This window comes from Elephantulus edwardii, unplaced genomic scaffold (genome assembly GCF_000299155.1).
Source record: "Elephantulus edwardii isolate Elephantulus edwardi_28Jun2011 unplaced genomic scaffold, EleEdw1.0 scaffold00063, whole genome shotgun sequence".
Lineage (NCBI taxonomy): Eukaryota > Metazoa > Chordata > Mammalia > Macroscelidea > Macroscelididae > Elephantulus > Elephantulus edwardii.
The window spans coordinates 7,631,989-7,656,472 of NW_006399813.1; the positions used below are offsets into that span (position 1 = coordinate 7,631,989).

Genomic DNA, 24,484 nt, shown 5'->3' on the forward strand with positions numbered 1-24,484 from the left:
TTCAGACCAGACCAGGGGGACATAGTCCCCTTCTGGCCAGACACAAAACATCTGGTTGCCCTAGCGCGAGTCCCTTCAGCATGTCTGCCTGGGAGTCTCGGGCTCATTTACTTGGTTCAAACCACCAGATACAGAGACAGAGACAATAGACACACAGAGAGAGTACTTCCTGAACTTACCTGGGAATTTAAGCATTTAATGTGTCAAGGATTCTTTGTGGGTGGAATTCCTGGCCAACCCACCAAATGTTCTGCCCAGGAAATGCCCCTCAAAAGAATAATCCACACATATGTAAATACAAAAAGCACTTTATTCCTGAGAATATCCACGTGGAGACTTTCTCCCTCAGTAGGAAGGTGCGAGGGAAAAAGCCCTGAGTCCCCCTGTGCAATTGTTTGTAAGGCCTTGCTGGGTGCTACTGTTGGGGTGGGGAGATTGGGAGCATGGTTGGTGGACTGGGGAATTAGTCATGTGGGTCGGCTTTTGATGGGCTGCTATTTTGCCCGCCTTTACTCTTTTTGTGTCACGTAGACACTAGTTAATTCTTTACTTTTCAAGGACAGATAAGAATTTTTATGGCCTGCTTCTGCTTCTGGTATTAATGGGCGTTTTTTTTAAAATGGGGTTTATGCTGTCCCCTCAGGCCAACTTCTGGACAGCGTAGAAGCAGGCTCGAAGGGTCTGTTCGCTGTACACTCCGCGGGTTAGGGACTCAGGAGGGATAACTGCAGTTAAGGCCTAAGCAAACTCGTTATCGCAACAGTTGACCCTGATGGCCTCGACAGCACTGCCCAGGGGCACAGTAGGCAGCTCAGCAGATGCCATCTTCATGCTGTACTTGAGCGCCTCCACTGACAGCCAGAGCTGGTGGGCTTTTCTCGCCTCCTCTTCAGCAACAGCCTGCTCGATCCCTCTCAGCCTGGCATAGGCTGTGTTTATATCCAGAGCGAAGTTGTCAACTTGCTCTTGAGTAAGCCGATAAAACTCTAACTCTTGCTCATTGAGTTTCTCAGACATATCCCTCTCAAATTTGTACTTCAGCTTCTGTTCCTGCACCTGGAGGACGTCTCTTAAGTGGTCAGTACTTGGGCAGCAGCCTGTCGGCAGAGCTGGGTCCACGTTTCAATTTCCAAGGCATCTCGGACTTCCTCCACCTTTCTGTCCTGCTCAGCCACGATTTCACTTCTGTGATGTCCCAATGCTTTGGCCACTGCAGAGTCAAAGGCCCGCTTCTCTTCCATGTTGTGTTTCTCCAAGGCTGACGCAATGTGCTACAGCAACTGTTTGTAATGCCAGGTATACTTCATGGCCAGTGCCTCATGAAAGCATAGAAGCTGCAGAGAGCAGGGTTCAAATGCTCCCTGAGGGCATGGCTTGTAGCTTTCCACTCATTATAAAATCAAGGCAGAAGAGCTGGTCCCATGTCTGAGCCCAAAGCAAGGCTCTATCAGGGAAGAAGTAAGGGTACCTGAAAAGAAGCTTGGACTTTGACCAAACTTAAAGGATCTAAAATATTCTCAACACATTCCTTATTTGTCCCTGAGGAGAGGACTAGAGAATATGTACTGTAGGGCAATGAGTAGGCTGAGGTAAAGAGTGGAGGACAAGAGCGAATGGAATGTCTGCCATGTGGAGGTATGAAATAGATGAGAGCTTTTAATTCTCTCACACTTGGCCTCCTTCATATCTCAAGAAGCTTTCTTAGTTGGCTTCCTCCTGATTTCCATGCATCCATCTCCTAGGTGGCAAATGCAACAGCTGTCATAATTGTGGACAATATTTCAAAATCACTTGGGACTGAATGGAGAATGTTTATGTGGAAGATGCAAAAGGGCCTCTGAGCTGGAGATACTTGAATATGTTCCCTACTCCAGTACTTCCTAACTGTGTTTTTGGACAGCTGCTTAACCTCATTTGGTCTGTAGTTTCTGTGCAACAATGCTCCCCTCCCCTAAGGATTACTGAACATAGTAACGGAGCACCTGGGCCATGGTAGTCACAGAATTTAAGCTTTTAAAATATGCCCAGAAATTAGTATGTTTTAGGCTCATTATTTCTACTTAAAATAAGTTTTCTCTTAAAAGTCAGGGTAAGACCAAAAGGTATACAAAATTTTGTGGTAAGTCACTCTCAAACCTCCTATTTGATTTATCTCTTATGAGAACTTGGTGATGGAGGCAGGGAGGAGATGAGGTATCTGATGGACTAGAAAACTCAGACACACAGATCCAATTCAGCATGGAGGTGCCCAGTCATGTCAGCAGATGAAAAATGAAGTGGAATAACAAAATAAGTGTTGAGGTTTCTTTTGAGTCTGTGATTCTATGATTCCTTGGCTTTCTGAAAGTAAGCCTATCTGTTAATGTGAGATTGGATACCGTTTTTGAGTGCCTTCTGTCAGTAACACACATCATGATCTTTATGAAATTCTGTGCTTTAAAGCAAGATTCATCTGACTTATCAGCAACAATATCTCTTGATCTTTATCTTCTTTTGTATTCTATCTGAATTTCTGGCATTTAACTGTGGATGTAATGCTGTAACCGTTTTTCACTTCAGCTAAACTTAACTTTACTTGAATATCATATCAATGATGCTGTTTGCTAATTGCCACATTTTGTTTGATTGTTCTTATTTAAACACACATGCACACACACTCACACACACACACACACACACACACACACACACACACAAAACCAAACCCAAATAAACCGCGCGCGTGCGCACACACCCAAACCAACAAGCAGGCATAGATGTTTCTCTTAGTGTTAACTGGCCAGGGAGCTGTCTTCCAAATTTCTTAGACAGAAAATGAGCACTTTAATTACTGCAATATATTTTCCGAGGCATCTCAATTACTATTGCTTCAACTCATGAATACTTGTAGTTCACCAATGCCTTCAGTGCAACTTAGACTTCTTCCTTCACTGTCACTGCCTGAGATGATGGAATGTTAAAATTTGCAATGTAGAATGTCCTCCTTACTTTCTTACAGATATCATTTTCAAATATCCTTAAAATCTCAATACAATGGCTTTGAATGTATACAAGTGTTCATGCCTTTAAGCGTTAATGACAATGTTTGTAAGAATTGATATCTTTGAATTGTGTTGGAGAGGAGTACTGAAAATCCATGGACTGCCAAACAAACAAGCCTTTGTGTTGGAGGAAATGCAGTCACAGTGTTCCCTGAAGGCAAGGATGATGAAACTTCATCTTATATACTATGTTAACAGGCTGGGCTAGTCCCATGCTGGGACAGGTGAAGGATTAGAAAGAAAGACTCTCAACAAGATGGGTTAATATAGTGAAGATAACAGTGGGCTCAAGCATGTTGGAGATTGTGAGAATGATTCAGGATAGGACAAGTCACTGTCAATCACAGTTGATTCAATGGCAAATAACTATAAAAACATGCAAGTGTGCTCATGACCGAACAATTTCATTTTCAGATATCAAATCCCTTTCCTTCTGTTCTATCTACACCCAATTCCAACATCATACTTACTGATGTTTATTAAATCCTCTTCAGAGTCCTCTACATACAAATTTTTATCCAGAAGAAGTACAGGTTTCCATTCTTTGGTTTGTTCCTTTTTGGGAGGTGTGTTTACTCTATTAAAATATGTCAACTTAGCTTTCCACGATAAATATTCAAGCTTGGAGTTGCACTCTTTTCATCTAGAGGCAAAAATGGCAGAAACAAATTTGCCCTTTGATAATAATGGTGTTGGAATAAACATTTCTTTTGTAGGCATATCAGAGTGTGTGTATATATAGAGATAGAGATTAAAGAGAGAGAGATAAATGCATACACTAAGTTTTTGATGTGCTTTATGGTTTGTTTCTTTAGATTCCAACAAAGTCTGAGGTCCAAAGTGGCTTCAGTCCCCAAAGACCTCAGGGACTTACTCTGTTCCAAGAAACAATGCCATAGCAATATCATGTTTGCTTGGTTACAAGAACTTCCACAGAGGCCAACATATTCCTGGCACGAGTTTTGCAGGCACTAAGTTTGCAGTAAGTATAGCATCTCTATAATTTTGTTCCAGATGCTTTTATTACATGAATTTTCAACAATGATGTAAAATCTTATTATGTCAATACAAAAATAAATGTACTTGACTTTTAGTCTGTTGGATGAATTATATTTGCATTAAAGGCCAAAACTCAAAGTAAATTGCTTTTGATGTACTAAATCAACTTTTTGTTTAAACAATCCACTAACTTATTATATTTTATGGATTCTAAGAACTTTTTCCCATTTCCCCCAACTAGAACTTAGAATAGAACTTGGCAAAGAAGGATGCTGCATGAGTGATCACATAGATGCTGAGTACATCTATCACAATAGATTCTAACCAGTGGAAAAACCAGAAAAATTGAGAATGGGTTTGAGATTTTCAATTAAAACGTTGTAATTTAACCAAGTTGATGGCTACTCTCTTTGTAAAGTGGTGATAATGATTGTTGTTAGGTGCCATTGAGTCTCCTGCGACTCATACCAACCCTATGTACAGCAGCTTCAAATTCTGGCCTGTGCTGAGCCAGTCTCTCTAGCTCTGACATATCAATGCCTGTTACCCCAGTCACTGAATCAATCCATCTCACCCAGGGTCTTCCTCTCCTGCACTGTCTCTCCACCCTTTCGAACATGATGTCCTTCTCCAAGGACACGTGCCCAAAGCATGAGAGAAGGAGTAAGGGCTTTAGAATGTTAGAATGAAGACTTAATGTGAAGATTATAAATAATAACACATGGAAAATCTTAGCACAGAATCAAACTCATTGTTGTCAATTCATGGTGATCCTCCATTGGGTTTCTAAGTCTGTAAATAACATGAGAGGAAATTGTTCACCTTTTCTCCCACAGAGGTACTGGTGGATTTGAACTGCCAGAAGCATGTAGTCTTTGGCTTAGAAGTACAATTCCCTGTGGGCTACACCCAGTATTTGGCACCCAATACATGTTTAATAAATTTGTTAAATGTGGTCAAACATTCTTCTAGGTTGTATAGCCCTGGTGTGTCCACTTGCTATACAGAGGTAACTTGTGGTTGCTATGAAGCTGAACACTGTGACACTGGTGTGTCATATGTGATAATTGGTACCCATGGTGGACAGTGTTTGGTAGAGCTCCTCGATTAAAACAAGCTTGGAAGCAGGAGTGACATCCACGTCAGAAATAGCTTGCCTCCATAAACCCCACGAAACTGGAAAAAGGCTGAAAGTTATACAAGTGTCCAGGTCTTTCATTCTTAGGCTCACTATGAGTTGCCTATGACTCGACCAAACAATTGAATTTGAAAGAATATGCTGAAGGACGAGCTGAAGAATTTGTGTTGAATAATTTCCTCTCAAAATTTATGTCTATCCAGACCCTATCAGCATGATCTTGTTTGGTTTTTAGTAGGTTTAATGAAGTTAGTCTCTTGAAAGACTCATCAACAATCTGTGTTATGTAGATGATACAACCTTGCTGAAACTGTGAAGGATCTCAAACATTTGCTGCAGAAGGTAAAAAACTGTAGTCTTCAATATAGATTAAAGCTTAACTTTAAGAAGACAAAGATTCTCACCTCTGGGACCACTGGCAGCACCATGATAGATGGAGAAGAGACTGAGGTTGTTAACAATTTCAGCTACTTTGACTTCACAATCAACACTCCTAGCATCACAGTCAGTCAGGACATCAAAGGTGTACTGCATTAGGAAAATGCCCTCAGGGGCCTCTCTAGAGTGCTAAAGAGCAAGAACATCAGTCTAGAAGCCAAGGTGTGGCTGATTCAGGTCATTGTCTTTGCAATGAATCAGAGAACTGGATAATGACTCAGAATGACAAAAAAAGAATTGATGCCCTTGAGTTGTGGTACTAGAGAAGGGTCTTGCACATACCATGGACAGCCAAGAAAACAAAAAGTTCCGTCCTGGAGAAGGTGAAACTAAACTGCTCCTAGAAGGCAAGCATTTTAATGCTCCTTCTCACACACTTTGAGCATGTTGCCTGGTAAGGCCAGTCCTTGGAGAAGGGCATCATGCTTGGAAATGTGGAGGGACAGACAGCTCAGGAGAGGAAGACTCCAGATGAGATGGTATGACACACTAACTAGGATAATAAGGGAAGTCCTTTTGGAGAGGGTAAGACTGGCTCAGGATAGGATTGGGTTCAGAGCTATCGTACATAGGGTCGCTACGAATCCCAGGCAATTCGATAGCACGTAACAACAAAAATCAAGTTAAGATGATGTAATCTTAGACTTGGAAGCCCTTAATTCCAAAGCAATTGTTTTGGACAACTTTCCAGTTTTCCTACAGTGACCCTATTGCTTTGAGTAAGTCTACTGTCAGGGACCTCTCCAAAATCCTAAAGAACAATTATGTCAGTAACAATGATGTCAGTTTGAAGACCAAGGTGCATCTGATTCAGGTCATGATCACTTGATAAACATCTGAAAACTGAGCAATGAATTAGGATAACAGAAGAACAATGTCTTTGAGTTGTAGCGTTGGAGAAAAGTAATGAATATCCCACGGACTGCCAAAAGGATTAATCTGTCTTGGAAAAAGCGTGGTTAGAGTGTTCCTAAGGAGACTAAGGTGTGCTTGATACAGTCCATGGTCTTTGCAATCACTTGCTATGAGTCAGAGAGCTGGACAATGAGGAGGGATGATCAAATTTATGCCTTTGAGCTGTAGTGTTGGAGAAGAGTATTGAACATACCATGGGCGGCTAAGATAATGAACAGGTTTGTCCTAGAGAGGGTTAAACCAGGCTGCTCCTTAGAGGCAAGGATTCTGAAGCTTCGTCTGACATACTTTGGACATGTTGCAAGGAGGGATCAATCCTTGTAGAGGGACATCGTGCTTCAAAGTGTGGAGGGACAGTGCAAGAGAAGAAGACCCTCTATAGGTGGATTGATTCAGTGATTGGGGTATTTGGGTAGGTGTGTCAGAGACAGTGAGATTGGCACACGATAGAGCAGGGTTTAGGGGTGTTATACACAGGGTCGCTATGAGTTGCAGGCAACTCGACGGCACATAATAATAACAACAGACTGTTCCTTGGAGGCAAGGATGGCAAAGCTTCGTCTCTCATACTTTGGACATGTAGTTAGGTAACACTCTTCCTTGAAAAGGGATCTCATACTTGGAAAGGTGGAGGATAAGCAAAAGAGAGGAAGATCCCCAACAAGATGGATTGACACAGTGATTACAGGTCAAGGGTGTTAGAGATGATGAGGTTGGCACAGAATAGGGGAGAGCTCAAGTGTCTTGTTCATAGGGCTGCTATCAGTTATACCGAACTCAATGACTTCTAGCAACAAATCCATATGATCAGTATTCTTTTAAGAAGAGAAAGTTTCTTATAAGTTGTTGTTGTTGTTGTTGTGTGGCATCAAGTCATCTGTGACTCAGCAATCTTATCCACAATAACTCTGAAACCTGTCCTATCCCGAGCCAGTATCTCTAACTCTGACACATCTACTCCATTACCCCAGTTACTGTGTCAATCCATCTGATTCAAGGTCTTACTATCTTGTGCTTTTCTTCCTTCCACCCAAGCATGCTGTGTTTCTCCAAGGACTAATCCCTCCTGGCAATGTGCCCAAAGTATGAGGGTGAGATGAAGCATCAAAATCCTTTCTTCCAACAACTTGGCTTTACTCTCTCCAAGGCAGACCTCTTTGTTCTCTTAGGGTACATGGTGCATTCAGAACACTTCTCCAGCACCACGACTCAAAGGCATCAATTCTTCTTTTATCGTCCTTAGTCATTATCTGGTTCTCTGATGCACAGCAAGTAATTGTGAAGGCCATGGTTTGGATCAGGTACACCTTAGTCTCTAGACTGACATCATTGCTTTTTAACACTTTAGAGGGGTCTCTGTCAGTAGACTTTGCCAATGTAATTCACCATTTGATTTTCTGACTGCTGGTGCCAAGAGTGTTGATTGTGGAGCCAAGAAAGCTGAAATAGTTAACAACCTCAGTCTTTTCTCTTTATCTATCTTGGTGTTGTCAATTGTTGCAGTGGTGAGAATCTTTCTCTTCATTATGTTGAGCTTCAATCTATATTTCAGATTACAGTGAGAAGGTCAGGACCTTCTGCAGAAAATGCTTCAGGTCCTCCTCAGTTTCAGCAAGCTGGGTTGTGTCACCTGCCTAACACAGCTTGTCTTCCTCCAATCCCAATGCCATATTTATCCTCTTAAAGATCAGCCTCCCAGATGATCTGTTTCACAGATTTCAAAGTTCTGGAGACAGGATACATCCCTAATGCAACCCTTTCCTGGTTTTTACCCATGCAGTGTTCCTCCTTTGTTCTGCTCCAAGGACTGCTTCCTGGTCTAAGTAGAGATTTCACACGAACAAAATTGAGTGTTCTGGAATCTCCATTCTTCTCAAAGTTTCCTACAATTTGTTGTTATCTGCACAGTCAAATACCTTTGCATAGTCAATGAAACACAGATAGACATTCCTCCAGTACTCTTCACTTACAGCCAAGATCCATGTGACATTGACAATAATGTCTCTAGTATCACGGCCTCTTCTAAACCTGGTTTGTATTTCTGCTAGTTTTCTATCAATACACTGTTTCAGTAATTTTTGGATAACCTTCAGCAGGATTTTCCTTTCGTGTGGTACTGTTTTGATACTTTTCATCCTCTATTGAGTCATCCTTTTTGGAATGAAAATAAATCTGGATCCTTTAAGTTAATGAGGTGCGTAGGGCTTTGTATTTAAAAGTTGGTTTGGCCCTCTAGATTATGTTTAGGAAAAACATTGTTCTAAGTGGTACAGCACTTGTCTATCAGTTTGCTGTATTGGGATAACTTGGGGCTGTTGTGGTACTGAACATTGTGCCACTGGTATGTCAAATGTCATAATGGTTACCCATGGTGGACAGGGTTTGGTAGACATGTTAGGACAGACTTGGAAGAAGGATTGACATCCACTTCCTAAACAACAGGTCTTTGGAAACCGTTTGAACATTAGATTAATTAAGATAGTCATAGAATAGGGTTCAGATTTTTGTTCATAGTGCTGCTATGAGTTGTACTCAACAGCACTTAACAACAATGAGATGTTATTGTTATTGTGTGCTATTGAGTCCTGCAGCAGAACAGCTAGTGGATTCTCATATCATGCTTTGGGGCTTGCAGTGCAGCTTCTTAAGCTAGATTTTATATCTATAGTCTCAGAGACAATAAGATTGATACAGGATAGGGCTGTTGTGCATAGGGGCTCTGTGAGTTGCAGCCATCTTGATGGCACATAACAACAACAAAATACACACACATACACTCTCACAAACACGTGTATGTATATAAACCACTGTATATGTAGAGGAGAATTGGAGCCTTTGAACTGTGGTGCTGGAGAAGAATATTGAATATACATACCGTGGGCTGCTAGGAGAACAAACAGGTTTGTTTTGAAGAGGGTGAAACCAGACTGCTCCTTGGAGGCAAGGATTCTGAAGATTCATCTGACATACTTTGGGCATGTTGCAAGGGCAGACCAGTCCTTGGAGAATGACATCAAGCTTGGGAGCGTGGAGGAGAGGAAGACTTTCGATGAGATCTATTGATTCAGTGACTGGGATAATGGGGGTAGGTGTGTCGGAGACAACTGGCACAGGATAGAGCAGGGTATAGGGCTGTTATACATAGGGTCACTATGAGTCAGATGGCACATAACAACATATATATATGTGCATAAAAATAAATATATGTATCATATTTCTTATATTCTATAGCCTATATCATATATAAGAGAGAGAGACCCTCAAGCAGGGGGCACACACACACACACAGATTGAGAAGACTAGTGTCCTGAAGGAAATTTGTCTTCAGCGAGGAGGGCAACTGGTGCCTCCACAGAGATGTCCTACTGAACTGGGCCTCCCTAGGTTCTCTGTGCTAGAAGCTGTTTGTTTATGTTGCACAGGTCTTCACAGGCCATAGTGAGAGTGTCTGGTCTTGCAATTAGACTGAGCAATAAGGAATCAGAATCTTTGAGTTCTGTTGACATTTGTAAAGAGGGTTTAAATGTCTTCTTTCCCTTCCTTAAAACTGATATCCCTCAGTTTACCACTTCCTAAACAACATGCCTCTGGAAACTCTATAACCTTTTAGAAACAATGATAGTTATAGAAAGGCTTCAGGTCTTTTGTTCATAGGGTCACTATGAGAGTTGTGCTCGTTTCAACGGTAATCAACAACAACAAAAATACAAGAATAAGAAGTAGTGTTTTTGAAAGTTTTAAGCTTTTTTAATTAGGATGTGTTTACATGTAATAGTAGGAGGTAACTGACATAGATTATATGGGATATTAATTTTATTTTCATTCTTTTGCTTAAAATATTATTAATTTGTTATGAAATTTATGCTCATATAAGTCTGGAGACGAAGTAGTGCCTGGTCCAGGCCATAGTCTTTGCAATTACTTGCTATGTATCTGAGAGATGGACGATGACTAGGAATGATAGAAGAATTAATGCCTTGAGCTGTGGTGCTGGAGAAGAGTGTTGAATATACCATGGATTGCTAGGAGAACCAACAGGTTCATCCTGGAGAGGTGAAACCAGGCTGCTTCTTGAAGGCAAGGATTATGAGGCTTCGTCTGACATACTTGAGACATGTTGGAAAGAGGGACCAGTCCTTGGAGAGGGATATCATGCTTGGGAGAGTAGTGGGACAGTGCAAGAGAAGAAGACCCGGGATGAGAAGGATTGACTCAATGACTGGGTTAATGAGGGTAGGTGGGTCAGAGATGATGAAGTTGGCTCAGCACAGAGTAGGGTTCAGAGCTGTTATACACAGCGTTGCTAAGAGTCACAGGCAACTTGACAGCACCTAATAATGACAACACAAGCAACCCCAAATTCTTAGCGAAATTAAGAAACATGTAGACTGATAAGAATGCTGTCAATATACAATGCTTAGGTTAAGGGGGAAACTATTAACTTCTTGATTTGTATCTAGTCTTGCAAAAATATTTAAAACCAAGAAGGGGCATGGATCACTTACACTCATTCTGGGAAGAAACTAGGAAAATAAGTCTAATAAGAATTTAGCTGGTTTAACTTAGGTGTAGACATTTTGTAGCTTATATAGGATTTACCGTACACCACACCCAAATGCCCCATATGGTCTCACTATCTCTCCACCAATCTTCTGCAATATCCTTTGAGCTGAGGCATTGGGGAGTGGTAATAGAAAGGCACAAAACAGCAAAGCCTAAGGCAACAGTAACTCCTTGGAAGAAAAAAAATTATATATCCCCATGCTGATGAAAGAGAATCTCATCATTTTAGAAGTCTTTTCTACATGCCAGGGGCAGTTAGTGCTGGATGAACATAAACTGAAGGCAGCCACTATCTCATGTCACATAGCCCTGGGGGAGAGCAGCATTTACTTGCTCCTGTGTCAGGTAGAAAACCTGCAGGTAGTTAGATGTACAGAATAATCTACCAAAGAGACAGAGAAAGAGTCCAAAGCTGACCCATCTGGAGTTCACCACTTTTCTAGGCAGGCCTAGGTGCTATCATTGACTGGGGCAGATATTCACGGGGGTCCTACAGCAGAAGATGTAGGAAAGGCTCTGCAAATTGATCTGATTCATTTCTCATATCAGCAATTCCACCAGCTGCTTTATGAGAAGCAGGGGCAATCTCTTCCCGTGTGATTAATAGCCTTAGAAAACCTGCTGGAGGGTCAGCTATGGGTTGGTTCCAACTCTATGGTACTCAACAACAACAACAATGGATGAAAAAGGGCCCTTCCCCCCATTTTCTTTTCTTTTTATTAATTTTAATGAACAGTTACAGAGATTTTGGATTTCCATTCATTCATTGTTGCCTTTTTCTCCTTGTCCCACCCTTCCCCCCAAGTTCGCTCTTCTCTTTGAAAAGGAAAATTCCTTCATTGATGTACAATGTCCCTCTCCACCCTGAGTACGCTCCACTATGAAGCCTTTGTTCTGGACTCTTGTCATAATGATAATACCAAACCATATATCACTATTAAACTATTCTCTCCCTCATCTATTTCAATGCAGTATACTTAATCTATCCAATTTTTCTCAGTCTTACCCCAACCCTAATGTCAGTCCCATTCTACAACAGTGGTACTATGCAGACCGATACACGTCACTCAGCATAATGTCCTCCAGGGTCACCCATTTTGAATAATATTGCATGAGTTCCTTGTTTTTCAGTGCAGCATAGTATTCCATTGTGTGAATGTACCACAGTTTCTCTATCCATTCTTCTGTTGATGGGCACTTAGGTTGTTTGCAACTCTTTGCTATTGTGAACAAAGCCGCAATAAACATGGACGTCCATATATTTGCCTGGGTGGTGGTTATGGTTTCTTTTTTGAATGAATGGAAATCCAAAATCTCTGTAAAGGTTCATTAAAATTAATAAAAAAAGCAAAACAAAACTCTACAGAATCCAGTTCACCTCTGACACAGGTGGACTATCCACCTTAATTCAGTTACTAAATAACACCAAAAAAAAAAAAAGACAAGAAAAGGAAAAAGAAAATGGGCCCTTCTACACTAAGGGCAAAAAGACATAGGCACCAGAAAAGACAAGTTATGTCCATCGATTAGAATGTAAGTAGTAGTGTCAGATGAGCTAAAGACAGTTCCTGGGCAAGATCTCTTCCCTGTTTACATTACCGTATCTTTTCGACCTGAAGATTTTTTTGAGTTGCAAACTCCATTGTAATCTCAGGAAGGAACTATTACACTCCATAAGCTCAGAACAAGTGAGCCTTGGTGTATGGTTTCCTTACCGGCACGATGAAAGAGGAGAGATGTGGGGGAGTTCACAAAAGCCATGCATAATTTGTCAACCTTTTTCTTGCCTTAATCTCTAAGAAGCCAAAAAGCCAAATCATCAGGGACTAATTTGTCAGCTTCACAGCAGGATCACAACTGTCTTTCCCAGTAGAAGGCCCTATGGCAAGGGCAACAGAGCTCACGTAATTTACACCAGAAACACCAAAGGAGGCGATGCCCCAGCTGCTGGAGAAGATGCAGAAACAGGTTCAAACAACTGTATGTTTTGAAAAAGAAAACTTCACTCAATAAAAAAAAAAAATTTTGCTTCATGGATAGAGGAAGTTACAATTCATTGGTTATGGCCCATATGATCATTATCCTTTATGAATGTTTTTATAAAGTAGCCTTTCTACCCACTGGCCAGTGGGCGCTTTTTACAAGGCTCTCAGATGACCTAATTCATCTGTTTCAAAGTTCCCAGGAGGAGACAAAGTACTAGGTGTAGATATGAGAAACAGTAACATCCGTACCTTGTATTCTTGTCCATATGTCTTCTCACAACTCCTTATCCCACATGGACGATGACTGATAATTCACTCTTGTTGTTTCTGCTGGACAATCCATAGCACAGATCCTTTGAAGACAATCCTATTGCTGTGAACAGAGTACTAGGAATAGGTTCATGTTTTAAAACCATCAACTCAGCTCTGAGCTCAGCCTACAGGTTACTCTGCTTGTCACTATGGTCCATCCACATATTGTCCCTAGAGGGTTGGATAGTCACCATTGTCCACCTTGGAAGATTCCCCCAGAAGCTTCATCAGTTGCCATGCACCCTCTGGTGTGGGTCCTGAGCCATCAGCAATATGGCTCTTACATGAGCATCCTGGACAGTGGGAGTGGTTTCATCGTCTGTTGTTGCATGTATGACAGAATAAGCTCTTGTGGAATTCATCACCAGCAGGTTACTTGACAGAATTCTATGCTGTTGGAGGTAGGCATGCCACTTAGCAAGAATACTTGTCTGTGCCACCCCAGACTGGAACTTGGCAAAGTCCTCAGCCCATCTCTGGATAGGGATGTGTTCAATGCAGGGCTGCACCTTTACCCTTGGTGAAACTCCCTTGGGGTCTTTTGTCAATTGCAGGCTGTTATGTATCACACACAGTTGTTTCTTTAGGGGGCTATATCTGGTCTCTAGTCCATATCTAAACAGGATTTGCTTGGCACATTGCTGTAGATATGGTAAAATCTCTACCACTTAATCTGGTGTTTGCAAGCTGGAGACAAGTTTTTTGGTGGTGACTAATGCTTTCTGCAACTTAGGAACCCACCCTGTGCAGCAATTTCCATTTCAGTTTTTAATTTAACCACACAGGGCCTTGGCCAGCCTTTAGCAGATATTAGTGGTGGACTGTCTTTCTCAGTCTTCCCAAACCCTATACTTTGCAAGAGTCCTAACAAGCCTTGGGGTGTTTGGGGGCCAGTCCCCACTCCAATTAATCAAGGGCAATGATGAAGAAAGGTCAGTGGTGGACAGCAAACTGAAGACCTAATGTAGCATTGCTAAACACAAAAGTCCCCATAGGAGCAGTAATATAGATGAGAAATGATCTGAAATTGACTTTCTGGAACATGGAACAAACACAGAGAAAAATTATTTTTTCAGTGACAGAAACCACAGACTTGGTGTGGCTAGGTTGATATTTTTAACTCTTGCTGTCTTTGGAAAATTTTAAATAGAAGCATCAATTAGTTGGCAATCTTTTAAGTGGAGAATGGTTTATTGTGTTGTTTATGTTTTCTTTAAGTCTTACTCCCTGTCTTTTGTGTTGATCCTAATTCTAGACTGCCTGTTGTTCTGTTACAAGCCTTGAAGAAGGCCTTGCTTTCTGTGCTCAGCCCTTTAGTAAACTTAACACTGGAGCAGAGCATGCAATGTACCACACCCAGGCCCTTGTGAGTCACAGTTCCTTGGAAAGCCTGAATGATACTTAATTATTCATTTACAGCTTGAGTGACCTTATATTTTATTATAAACTCATGAAACGATGGCTATTGTGTATGCAAATACTGAGATGAGAGTTCTCATGAAAGGGAGGAACATTGCACTAAACGTCTGCCCTTGGCTGTATCACTTATTTATCTTTTCATTCAGTATGTTTACTGAGTGCATTTTACACATATTACACATTGCATTCGTCATTGTAGATATAAAGGTGATTCATTTCTAATCTTTATCCTTGAGAGGCGATGGTCTGATGACATAAACAAATAGTTACAGATCTGTATTAAGGCTGTGATTTTTCAAATAGGAAGCATATAAAGGAAGGTCAAAGGACACATCATGAACCTGAAATCAATTAACCTACATCTTCAAAAATGAGAAGTTAGGCAAAGATATTTTAGAAAGGCTACTTTTTTTAACCTGTTTGGTTTAAAATACCTATTAGGTCTCTAAGTGGAATTATCAATTGTTGCTGTTGCTATGTGCCATCAAGTTGTCTGCAACTCATAGCAACCCTGTGTACAACAGCCCTGAACCCTGCTCCCTGCTGAACCAGCCTCATTGTCTCTGACATATCTATCCCCCATTACCTGAGTCACTGAGTTAATCCATCTCATGCAGGGTCTTCCTCTCTTGCGCTGTCCCCCCACCCTCCCACGTATACATATGTTTGATTTCAAGTGATCCAACTTGATACATAATTTGGGGAAATCACAGTATTTTAATGCTTTGATGTTATTAGAAAAGTAGCTATAAATAGAGGAAAGAATAGCTCACAGGGCTGAGCATAACAGTACTCTTTTTTAGAGCCCATGGTTATAAGGAAGATCCAGCAAACCAACTGAAATGAAATGAGCATTAGTGATGTTTATCAGAACATTTTTAGTGTAGTCATGGGTAAACGCCTGATTGCATTTGGCTCAAGAGGGTACAGGAAGGAAGATTCGGTTTCACCAAATATATAGTAATAAGAGTTAAGGGAAGGAGAAAGGGGGTCATGGCTGAAGGCAGGGGTGGATCAAAAAAAGGATTTTTTGGCTTTGGAGCTGAGAATAAAAATGATATTTTGTCAGGAAAATACTAATAGAAAGAGGACGAAATGATGCTACAGATATTAAGGGTGACAGTTGTGAAAAGAATGCCCTTGAGGAGGAGATATGGACAAGACATGGTGGGTATAGTAGATTTTGTGGAGAGACTAGAATCTGGGCAAGCTGTCCACAACCTATTGTGGATTTAGACTGAAGACCACTAGCATGAAACCTTTCTCTCTTATACCTGCTCACACTAAACAATGTGGACCGTTCACAGAGGAAGAATGTTTCATTTAATAACACAGATTCATGGCCTAGATTATAAGTTTCCACCCCTTAAACAATGCTTCTCTGAAGACGCTACTCAGACTTGATGAATCTTTGAGGAAATCAAGTGTTCCAAAAAGAATCTGAAGGCTTTTGATTTAGAATGAAGACGTCAAGCCCAAATTGGCTTCCAGAAGCCAGCCAGTGATTTCGAGTCTCAATTTGCCACGTGGACAGGGGCACGCGCGGTGTGCGTCGAGGGGAACCTGGGCTAGCACGCCAAGCCAGTCGGCCAAGAGCGCTGAAGGTCGCGCGCAGAACGCCACCGTCTCACCCCAGTCAAAATAGCAAAATTTAACAGAACAGCAAGCAACAAATGCTGGCGAGGTTGTGGAGAAACTGGAACCCTGATTCACTGTTGGTGGGAGTGTAAAATGGTGCAACCCCTGTGGAAAGCAGTATGGCGCTTTCTCAAAAAGTTGCAAATAGAGATACCATTTGACCCAGCAATTCCACTACTGGGAATATACCCTGAAGAGACCATAGCTGACATCCAAGCAGATATATGCACACCCATGTTTATTGCAGCTTTGTTCACAATAGCAAGGAGTTGGAAACAACCTAAGTGCCCATCAACAAACGAATGGCTAGAGAAGCTGTGGTATATTCGCACAATGGAATACTATGCTGCATTAAAAAACAAGGAACTCATGCAATATTATTCAAAATGGTTGACTCTGGAGAACATTATGCTGAGTGAAATATCCCAGTCACAAAAGGACAAATATTACATGATGCCACTGTTGTAGAATGAGACTGTCCTTGGGGTTGGGGAGAGACTGAGTAAGATGGGTTCAATAATGTATACTGCACTGAAACAGAGGAGGGAGAGAACCGTTTAAAAGAGAGATGTAACTGGGTATTTCTGTCATCACAGGAGACTAGAGAGAGGACTGCATGGTGGAGGGAACCTGGGGGAGGGTTTGTAAAACAATGAAAGAATCTTTTCTTTTACTTTTCCATAATTTTTGGACTCATGTACTTATAACTTGTTAGTCAAATTTGTGTCTTCTAGGTTGCAACACCCCCATGATACATCTTCAAGGATATGTACATGTACAGCCAAGCACAATCAATAAGAGTGCATCTGAATTCCAAAATCAATCTCCATAATAGTCTATGTGTTTCCTACTGCCAAAGGGGCCCTTTAGAGTAGTGAGAGAAGATCTTCACCCTGAAACCCACAGCGTCCCTTTTCAGCAGGAAGTAACTAAGAGAATACGCTGTCCCCTTTTCCTTATGACTCAGGGTGAAGTCTCTCTCAGGGAGGAGTGATAGGGAATGGCAAAGGATACACTGACAAAGAAGATTAATCAGAACTGGCTTTGACAAGCACTGTGGCATTTGGACAAGAACGAACTGGGAGGAGGGTAGAGAGAATAGTGCAACAATGAATGAGTGGAAGCCCAAAATCTCTGTAAATGTTTATGAAAATTAATAAAATATAATTATAGAAAAAAAAATTTGCCACGTGGAAATTGTGCCTTAGATCCAATTCCATATAAATATTTCTGATTAATATTTTGAGATATTTCTGCTTAATATTTTGCAGTGAGTCCCAGAGAAATGGACAGTTAAATAATTTCATTTAAAAATTAAAACTTCTAACAACTCTCAAAGCAGATGCTTTGGTTGGTTAAGTACACGTTAGTATCATCATGTACTTTTTATTTGGAGAAGCCTTTGTGGGGTATTTAAGGCTTCAGTTACATATGTAGAAGAGTGAAAACTGTCTTTGCTAAGTAATATGTTATGTAAATAGAACTAATCATTCTGTGGGCACTGTCAGCACTGACTACCTGTGACCCTTGGTAACCCTGCTGAGTTAGCTGGTCTTGAGAAGGAACATTCCCTGTGGGTCATCACATCCCTGTTCAAGCCACAGGAATGAGTCCCATCAAAGATTCTGAATTTCCAACATGGATTAGGGGCACAATAGACAGCAGATAAATTAATGGAATTAATGGATGAAACCGAATTGGGCCTACTTCCTGAAGTATTGTCCCATTGGACCTTGTGCCTGGCATAGCTGGGATGCTCTGTAGATGTGAGGATACGGAGACTTCCCCTCACACAGTTCTGATTTGTTATAGGAGAGTCTAGACCCTGGAGAAGGATATTGTGATTGCAAACAGAGACCGAATATGAGGAAGACCCTCAAGGAGCTGGATTGATATAGTAGCTGCAGTACAGGGCTTGAACATAGCAACGATTGGGAGGAGGGTTCAGGAGAAAGCAGTGGTTTGCTCTCCTGCACGAAGGAGGTCGCTGTGTGTCAGAACTGACCTGACAGCGTCCAGTGAAACAGCATTATGTGGAGGACTGTCAACTTCATCAGACCTGGTGCCTTGAAGTACCATTTTGTCATTAATTACAAATTCATTTTACTCACCTAGCAATTTCCTTCTTTAGCTCACAAGACAATTGGCTCATCAGAGAACAAACACTAACATTATTTGTGGCATGTTAAGTGGCTTCTTTTTTTCTTTGCTAAGAAGGCTCTATTCTTCAATGCACCTTCTTTCTTGGTGGAAGAAAAAAAAATGTTCAGTCAGTGTCTCTGTTTCCTATTTTTCTTTGATACATACCCAGTTCTTTCAACGTTCCTGGCTAAACACTACATAAGTATTGATACAAGAGTGTCTGCTTTTGAGGTAATAACAGAGAGCAATGTGTGAAGTATTGAGGAGAAAGTCATTCTAATCACATATAGTAACTTTTGGGTAAAAATAGTGAAATAAATATTAATGCTTATTTCTACTCTTTCCACAAATGTGACAGACATGTCAATGAGGTTGTTATTGTTAAGTGTCGTTAAGTCAACTCTGACTCATAGCTACCCTATGAACAGCAGATAGGTTGAAACTGACCTATCCTGCACGATCCTCATGAGTCTAGCACACTCAGGTTCATTTTTATGCTATATGACTCTCTGTCTTTGAGGGTCTTCCTCTTTTTTTCTGGCCTTTCCCAGCATGACGTCTTTTTTCAAGGACTGGCCCTTTCTGACAACATGCCCAAAGCATATGAGACCAAGTTTCATCAACCTTTCCTTTAACGAACACCCGGGTTACACTTCCTGCAAGACAGACTTATCTGGTCCTTTGTCAGTTCATGGGACATTTAACACTCTTTATTAAATATCACAAACCACAAATCAAAGGTATCAACTATTCTTAAGTCAAGGATCTCAGTCTGAAGACTAAGTGGTGCCTAATCCAGGCTATGACATTTTCAATTGCTTTGTAGGCATCTGAAAGTTGGACAATGAATAAGGAAGGAAAAAACAAAAACAAAACACATGACTGTAAAGAAAATTTTAAGAGTGTAAAAACACAAAAGGAGGACAAAGAGCACAGAAATGTTGACTGGTAGTTACATAATGTTTATATAAAGAGAGACTGGGAAGCTAAAAGGAGCTCAGACACAGTGGTTAGTTAAGCAATCGGCTCCTAAGCCAAAGGTCAGGGACTCGGAAGCCACCCACCACTCCATGGGAGAGAAAAATGTGCAGGTTGTTTTGGTAAAGATGTGCAGGGTTGGAAGCTCCCTGGAGCAGTTTCCCTCTGTTCTATACTGTCACTCCAAGCTGGAAGCTCCTTGTGACAACACTTCGCAGGTTAAAACATAACTGCGTGCAGAGGGAGAAGCCAGTCTAGTTGGGCTGCAGACTTAATTGAAAGGCAACTTTGAAAAATAAGAACTAAACCCACAATCACTGAGTCAGTTCAGACTTACAGCAACACTCAAATTGAGTGGCTGGTGAATTCAAATTTTACACTTAGCAACCTGATATGTTCCACACTGTTCTACCAGACAGAGTTCAATCTTTGTAAGAGTTAAGAAAAACTATGATGTCACACTAGAAGAAAGGCCACACACTGATGCCAATGGGCTCAAGGGAGAGGAATCGTATTGCTGTGATGAGCTCTGAAGAGAGTAAAGACCCTTCACGGTGACAGGCCATCTACTTGGATCAAGAAGGGTGAGGGAGGCATTCCTCAGGAGTGAGGCAGAGGCAGAGGAGGAACAGCAGATAACTGCCAGCAGTCTGCGAGAAAGGTAATTTGGATGAAAGTTGAGCTCTACAGAGGGAGTTCCATTCTGTGTTTAAAGGATATCTGAGCATCACAATTTTTTAGGTAATCTGCTCTTTTTACAATTTTGAGTTTTGCTCTACATTATTTCTCCTCCCTCTCTGTGTAAAACCTTCTATTGTAATCTTGATCAGAACAGTCAATGGTGGAAGTCTGGTACCAACTAGTTGTTTTGACCTCCGAATAATTGTTGTTGTTGTTTAATGCCGTCGAGTCGTAGATGACTCATAGCGACCCTATGAATGAACAGCCTGAGCACTGTTCGTACATAGAGTTTCCAGAGGCATGCCATTTCAGAAGTGGATGCCGCTCCTGCTTCCGACTAATAGAGACTGAGATTTGCTAGTTCTTCTGGACTATTTATGTTCTTAAGTCTTATTTTTATCACTCCCCTTTGCTCTGCTGGGGGAAAACCCAACAGTTGCATCTTAGGTGGCCCCTTTCTAGCTTTCAGACCTCAGTCACTACTCATCAATTATGAGTTATGCCAATTGACCTGTTGTTGTTGTTGTTGTTGTTTTTAGGTGCTGTAGAGTCAAGTATGACTAATTGCAATCCTATGAACAAGAGATCTGAACCCTGTTCTGTAACTATTGTCATTTCTTTAGTGCTTATAGAGTCTTCAAAGGCCTGATATTTAAGAAGTAGATGCCAATCCTGATTCCTAGTCTATCTTAATCTGGGAGCTCTACCAAACCCTGTCTACCATGGGTAGCTCTTATAGTATTTGACATACCAGTGGCACAGCTGTCAGTATCACAGCAACGCCAATTTATCTCAGTACAGCAAACTGACAGACAAGTGCTGTGCCACTTTGAACAATGTTCTCCCTAAACACAATTAACACAAACCAAATTTAATTACAAAGCCCCCTCCCCGCAGGTCCTGATTTATTTTAACAAAAGATTTCCAGGCCACAGCTAATTGTTAACTAAATCTAAACAGCCAATCATCTTACATTTGATGCTAACAAAATAAAAAACAACCAAGCTGTTTACATCTGACTTTCAATTAAAACTTTTCTATTTCAATTATCCTTTAGACCTAGATGGACACTAAAACTGGCCTCTCCAAGGCCAGTGGCTCATTCCCTCAAAGTGTTTGGTTTTAGCTGAGAAGTTTATAGACCTTTGCCGCTAATAGACACATCAATATGTTTGGACATGTTTCCAGCACATGTAAGTACAGACATAGCAATACCCTCCCTCTACTAGAACTATACGTGTTCATAGATGTACTGCCATTCACTATTTCACATCTGCCCAACTACATGTCTGCCTCTATATCTAATCATAGATGTTGTTTGTTATTATTATTGCCGTATTGTGGGGGCATAGCATTTACCTTTATTATCTTTTATTCTTTGGCATCTCCCTGCAACAGAGACTGGAAGAGGTAACCAGTGTAATCATAACTTACTTACAAGTAAATGAAGATGAAACAGTTAAACTGTAAAACTTCCAGTGGCATACCAAATAGATTGTTTTTCTTCATTCCTTGTCATCCATATAGAACAACTGATAATGATATGTGGGAACAATCACACTGTAGAAAACATCTAAGAAGGTCCAACCAGGATTTGATAATTTGCACTAGAACCACACTATGAGGATATATATTTTCCTGTGCTTTTATATTACATTTACATTTGTTTCTATATGTTTACATTTAAGTTAATAGATGAAATGGATATAGTGCATTCTGAAGTATGGATATATAATTATTATTCTCTTAATTCAACTTATTGCTTTAATGTTTCAAAATTCTAAGTAATTAGAATCCTGGGTTTTGGAAAGCAGTGAGGCAGACACATGTGGAGCAATATTCATTGTGTCACTGTTCACAACAACCAAACTGTAGACACAACCTATATGTCCAATCAACAGATGAACATATAAACAAAATGTGTACATGCACACAATCAAATACTGCTCAACCATCAACAGAAATGAAGTACCAATACATGCTAAAATGCAGGTGAACCATGAAAACATTGTGCTGAGTGAAACAAGTCAACACAAAAGCACATCTATTGTATGATCTTATACGAAATAGCAATAGGCAAATATATTGAAACCAACAGGTATTAATGGTTTCCAGGCACGGAGCAAGGGGGAAGGGGGAGCCATTGTTTAAGAAGCAATGGGATGTTGTAGAAGCAAGGGGAACCAGGTTAGCAAAAGTAATTGTGGTGATTGAAATTTTGTACCCACAGGGACTACTGAGACATTTTATCCTAATATTCTGTCAGGGCTTTCTCGAAAGTTGAAAGAACAATGATGTCAGTTTAAAACTAAGGTGTACCTGATTCAGGCTGTGGCCTGTTTAATTACTTTTTATGCATCTGAAAGTTGGATAATGACTAAGGATGACACAAAAATTGTTACATTCGAGTTATAGTGCTGGAGAAGAATACTGAATACTCCATAGACTGCCAAGAGAATAAATAAGTCTGCCCTGGAGAAAGTGAAACCAGAATGCTCCTTGGAAACAAGGATGGTGAAACTTTGTGCCACATACTTTGTACATGTTGTTAGGAGGGGCAAATCCTTGGAAAAAGACATCATCTGGATTAGAGTAAGATTCATCAACAACTTGCCTTATGCAGATGACAAAACCTGAAAATGCATTCAAAATGATTGGCATAGTGATTGTAGAAAAAGGCTCAAGGATGTCAGAGATGATGAAGATGCCATAGGATTGGGCAAATTCAGTTCCATTATTCATAGGGTTGTTATGAGTCAACTAAACTGTACATAACAACTGTGTGTGTGCACGGCCTAGTGCTAAGTAGTTGCTCTGCTATCTGAAAGGCAGGCAGTTCAAATCCACCAGAAGAAAGATGAGCAATCTCTTCCTGTGCAATTTACTGCTGCTGAAAACTTGCTGGAGGATCAATTAGGAATCAGTTCTGACTCAATGGTACATAACAAACAAGCTCCATTAAAAAAATTATTCTTAAAAAATATATCTCGATTAGACCCCAGGCCTGCTCTAGGGTGTGGCTTTAAAATCCTATGTTGTTGTTGTTGTTATATGTCGTCGAGTCTCCTGCGACTCATAGTGACCCTATGTACAACAGCCCTAAACTCTGCTCTGTAATGTGACAATGGCACTGTCTCTGACACTCCCATCCTGATTACCCCAGTCATTGAATCAATCCACCTCATAGAGGGCCTTCCCCTCCTGTGCTGTCTCTCCATCCTCCCAAGCATGATGTCCCTCTCTAAGGACCGGTCTCTCCTCACAACATGTCCAAAGTATGTTAGACAGAGCCTCAGAATCCTTGCCTCCAAGGAGGCACCTGATTTAACCCTTTCCAGGATGAATCTGTTTGTTTTCCTAGCAGTCCATGGTACTCTCAATACTCTTCTCCAGCACCACAGCTCAAAGGCATCAATTCTCCTTCTGTCCTCCTTGGTCATTGTGCAACTGTATTCATTTAAGAGATAATATTCTTTAAAAGACACAACAATCATTTGTCTATTTGCTGAACTGAACAACTTGGAGTTGCTGTGATGCTGAACACCATTCCATATCCGTGTCAAATACCATAATGGTTACCCATTATGTACACTGGTTGGGTGAGTTTCCAGATTTATTCATGTTGGAAAGCAGTAGTGGCATCCACTTCCTAAACTGGATGCCTCTGGATACTCTACAAACACTCTTATATATGTACAGAAATGATGTTAATTAAAGAACAGAGTTCAGGTTTTTTATGCAAAACTTACTCTGAGTTGTATTTGACTCAACAGCACTTAACCACTGCTAAATGAGACTAATGCTGTTATATCTGGAGGAACATTTTTCCACTTTGCAGATCACCCTTTATCAATGTGCTGTTTGAGGTAATCTGGGTTTGCTCTGATGTTGAACCTTGTGCCATGGGGATATCAAATACCATAATGGTTCCACTTGTGGACAGTGCTTCCTGGAGCTCCTAGTTATAAAATAGGTTTGCGAACAGGAGTGGCTTCCACTTCCTAAACACATGCCTCTGGAAACTCTATGAACTTGGAGAAACAATGATAGCTATGGAAAGGCATTAGGTCTTTTATTCATAGAGTTGCTATGAGTCGACCTTGACTTGACAACAAACAACAACATGACTTCTAGTGACAATACTAATGCTTAGAGTTGGCAGGGCCTTTAATATATGGTGCCTGCAGTGGTCTGGTTTTTATTTTTTTTTCTATAATTATATTTTATTAATTTTC

At 40.8% G+C, this 24,484-nt stretch overlaps 1 pseudogene; it reads right to left on the bottom strand.

The window, feature by feature from the left end:
• Positions 1-639: 639 nt before the first annotated feature.
• Positions 640-12,855, bottom strand: LOC102850988 (annotated as a pseudogene).
• Between the last annotated feature and the right edge of the window lie 11,629 nt (positions 12,856-24,484).